Consider the following 4,537-nt stretch of genomic DNA (forward strand, 5'->3'; position numbering starts at 1 on the left):
TCATGCGCTGTTAAGCAGACCCGTAGATTTAAAGTATCCAAATAAACTGGCTTCAAACGATCACCTGGTAAGACCCTAAAAAATAATGTATTAGCGGAGACGTTAAATTGCTAGGTCTCTGGTATTAGCCTTTTGTACAATTTACATTCTATTGTTCTTGAGAACTAATGCGAAATGATTATTAAAATTTAATAATAATAATATTATAATTTGCTGCTGTCCTGTAACATTGGAGACAGATGCTGAATAAAGTGTACTGTAAGCGTCGATAAACCGAACGTGTTAGGGTAAAAAATACTATTGACGTAAACCCTCAGCCCAACCCAACGCACTGAAGGCGTTTCCCCAACCTCAAAACCCGAATGTATTGCTATTACATTCTTCCATTTAATGAAAATTGCGACATTGTGTTTAAACGATACATTGGACCTGGACAATGAAACCACAATGTGCGCTTTGTTTTGGCTAGAAAAATGACATCAGAACGGTTAGTTCATTACTGATGGGTTTTTTAATCTATTTTCCATTCTAATATTCAAGACTTACATTTTTATTGAAACTGTAATACTTGTGAAAGTAGACAAAGCTGATATTTTAATACTTTTTGTTAATTAATAATTTTTTATATAGACCAAACTGGCATTTTGTGCCAAACACACGCCATGTTGTTACTACATAGCAATAGATGTAAACATTACTGGTGTCCAAAAGTTTGTCAACAAATTTTGTATTTTTGTATTTTGTTTCTCTCTGGGTATTATTAATTGGACTTATATGTTCAGATAGTGATATTTTCAATTGAAAGTCTAGATAGTGTGTGCTTTCTGGGCGTGTAGACAGACAGAGCTAAATTAGAAGAGACTAGGCTACATTCTACACGTCACGACGAAGTGCTTCATGACAAAAAGTCATGGTAAGTAACGTTAGTGTTAGTTTCTAGTCTAGATTAGATCTAGAGATCTAGATCTAGTCTAGATTTATATGTAGAATCTAGATTTTTTTTTAGATCTACAATCTAAATCTAGATTCTAGATCTAGAAATCTAATATCTAAATCTAGATCTAGATCTAGATCTAGATTCTAGATCTACATCTACATCTTTTTTTTCGTTAAAAAAAAAATTTGTAAAGTAAGTAAGACTTACCGTAATGAAGTACTTCGATACAATTTGTTTCTTTTGTCAACAAAAATTACAACAGTTCGCTTGTAGATCTAGATCTAGAATCTAGATTGTTTATCTCTTCAAGCCATCGTAGACTATTCCCTGTTTTGTTGTAACATTTATTGTGTGTGTTGATAAGCAATCCGCTTCAACTTTGCGTCATTATAAACTACATTATAATATAAAGATAACAAACCAAAGCAGTAGGCCTAATAACCTAATTAAGTAGCTCTGTTAGAGCTTTTTTCCTGTTCTAGTTCCTGTTTGTACCTTTCAAAAAGGTAAATGGTAGCGTCAGTTGCTACCGAGTGAAGTGGTGTGACTCTAGTATTGCCACTGAGTGAAGCGGTGTCAAGTCTGAGAACAACTCTCTATCTTTAGTTTCTATCATAATGTGTTAGGAACACATGATGAATATGTTCTACCCTCCTCTCTTAAGTTGATAAGTCATAACGAGTAGTTACTCACATTCAGGGGTTCGAAAGGAAATATAGAATGCCTGTGTACGTACTTGCACAAAGGTATTCAAAACTCTATATCTATAAACTTATTTTTATCAGATCATTTTGCATAAATTCAAGCTCATTTGGAAGATTTTGTACAGTATAATATGAAAGTCTAGTTTCCTGGCTATCCTTTCGAGCTCCTCATATATAAATTAGTCAATTTATTCACTACTAATTTCATTGGACAAACATCTAGAACTACCAACTTGGTGGGTTTTGAATGAGACGTAGGCCTAGGCTTAGCAGCTTAGCCTACGCTTCGTGTAGAACCAACACAGAGCAACACAGGTGATTCTAGAAGTAGGCCACAAACGCACACAAATTCAAGCAGAAATTCTTTTTATATCGGGGAATATAAATCCAGGGGACGGGGGTTAAGGAAAGAGAGAGACCCGCCCACACACACACACACACACACACACACACACACACACACACACACACACTCAGACAGAGGGACAGAGAGGCGTGCGTAGGCTGAGCGGAAGTTCACGAAGGCAGAACACCGAGTACATAGCACACATAGGCTAGAACTACTCACCAACGCAAAAGAGCTCTAATTCACTCAATGGCAATTGACGCTGGCATCAATTGTCACCGCGTCACTCGGTGGCTATTGACACTACTTTTCATCCCACTTCTGACACCATATCGTGTTTGTATACACACAAGTACAGTGAATGATCGACAACAGAACACAGCGGATTAGGCACAGAGGTTTAATGGCTCATGTTATGGCCGGCACACTCGAAGTGCAAACAGGAACAATAAAGACAATAGCCAGATTAAAAGCGAGAGCGTAATTATGTCACCGGAATACAGGAAGTAAAACAATGAGGTCATAAGTACTGTAAACATTAAAATATCATGACAGTCATCATCATCAATGCCTTTCACCCCTGGCCGGGTATATGTATAGGCTACATACAAGCTCCTTCCATTTATCTATGTCCTGGGCCATCCTTCCAAGCTCGTTCCAAGTGAGCTTCCCTCTATGTCCCTTTCCACGCATCTCCTCCAGATGTTTCCCGTGGACTACCCCTGCATCGTGCTCCTTGTGGATTCCACTGCAGTGACTGTCTTGTGATGTTTCCGCTGGGTTTTCTTAAGGTGTGTCCCACCCATCGCCACTTTCTATTAGTCCTATTTCTATATCCTTTTGTCCTGTCCTTTCCCACAGCTCTTCATTTCTTATTCTATATTGCCTCTTAATATCTTAGAAATCTCTGATGAGTTCCTTGATATTTTCTTGCATCTGAACATGTGTGTGAGAGAGCAGTGCAAGGTCACTGGCGAAGTCCAAGTCATCCAGCTGTTGCCAAGGGATCTGCTATATTCCATTACGCTTGCCTCTAGTGGCTTCTTTCATGGCCCAGTCAATTGCCAGTATAAAGAGAAAAGGTGAGAGCAAGCAACCTTTTCGCGCTCCTGTCTGTGCCAGGAATGGTTCTGAGAGTTGTCCTTCGTGGAAGACTTGGCAGTTTGTTCCATCGTAGGTGGCCTTCACAAGCTTTACGATTTTGTCAGTTATTCCAAAATGCCGCATGAGTTTCCTCAGAGTTTCCCTGTCCACGCTGTCAAACGCCTATTCATAATCAATGAAGACCACGATTGGTGAATTCCATTCAAGCGATTGCTCAACCATGATGCACATAGTAGCGGTTTGGTCCACACATGATAGTTTTTTGCAGAATCCTGGTTTCCTCTGAGCTTCTCGTCTGTTGCCAGCTTGATTCTCTCCAGGAGTACCTGTTAAAGACTTTCCCAGGTATGGACAGGAGCGAAATGCCTCTGTAGTTGTTACAATTGCTGAGGTCTCCCTTCTTTGGCAGCTTGAATAGGTGGCCTTCCTTCCAGTCTGATGGTAATTCCTCATTTTGCCAAACTTTTTCAAATAGAGCATAGAGAATTTCCACTAATATATCTTTATCTGCCTTAAGGGCTTCTGGTGGTATATGGTCGGGACTAGCTGCCTTGTGGGACTTCAGTGTTTTTATAACTGCAGCGATTTCCTCTCTTGAAAGTGGTTCCGTAACTATTGGGAGGTCTTTTCTGGCTGGAAGAATTTCTGGAGGTGGTCTGTTCAAGAGTTGATCAAGGTGTTCTCTCCATCGGATAATTTGCCCCTCTGGGTTGAAGATAGTCTTTCCCTCTTTGTCTTTCACTGGTAGAGTGGGCTAACTGAACCTACCTGAAAGATTTTTTGTTGTTTGGTTACAATCCGTAAGTGCCCGTCTGTTGTTGCTTTCTCTGCCAGGCCATTCAGATAGGTGTCTTTGTCCTTCTTGATGGAATTCTTTACCTCCCGGTTTACTTCGGTGTACTCTTGTTGTGCAGCGAGTTTCTCAGTTCGGGTTCGGTTGTTGTTGACTTGGGCCTTCAGCTCTCTTCTTCTTTTGACTTTGTCTAGAGAGTCCTGTGAAATCCATTCATTCCTGGTGTTGTCTTTGGGTCCTAAAGTGCTCTGGCTAGTTGCATTTACTGCCTCTTTTATCTTGTCCCAGTGTTTGTTGACTTCACATTCATCCAGATCTTGAAAGGTTTGAAATCTGTGCTTTAGTTCCAACTTGAACTCATTCTTCTTTACTGGGTCTTTCAGAAGGCTCACTTCATACTTTTGTCGACTTTTAGTTGTGACTTGTGCATACCTTCTCAGTTTCAGTTTCATCTTTCCAAGGATCAAATGGTGGTCTGATGTGATGTCTGCTCCTCGTAAGACTCAGACATCCTCCAGTGAGCGTCTAAACTTTCGGAAGATGCAAAAATGGTCAATTTGGTTTTCCGTTATTGTCCAGATCTTGGCACATTGGTTTAATGGTGTTTCACCACGTGCACACGCACACACACACAAACATGCACACACTCGCAG

General features: G+C 40.2%; 1 protein-coding gene across 2 annotated transcripts in view; it reads left to right on the forward strand.

Annotated features, from left to right (window-relative positions):
• Positions 1-674: 674 nt before the first annotated feature.
• LOC101852461 overlaps positions 675-4,537 on the forward strand; it is a 12,779-nt gene continuing 8,916 nt past the window's right edge. For both annotated transcript variants that reach the window (XM_013080247.2, XM_005094299.3), the window contains exon 1: positions 675-913. The gene's annotated coding sequence lies outside the window, so the exon portion shown is untranslated. The remainder of the gene's footprint in view (positions 914-4,537) is intronic.

Source organism: Aplysia californica, unplaced genomic scaffold (genome assembly GCF_000002075.1).
Source record: "Aplysia californica isolate F4 #8 unplaced genomic scaffold, AplCal3.0 scaffold00079, whole genome shotgun sequence".
NCBI lineage: Eukaryota > Metazoa > Mollusca > Gastropoda > Aplysiida > Aplysiidae > Aplysia > Aplysia californica.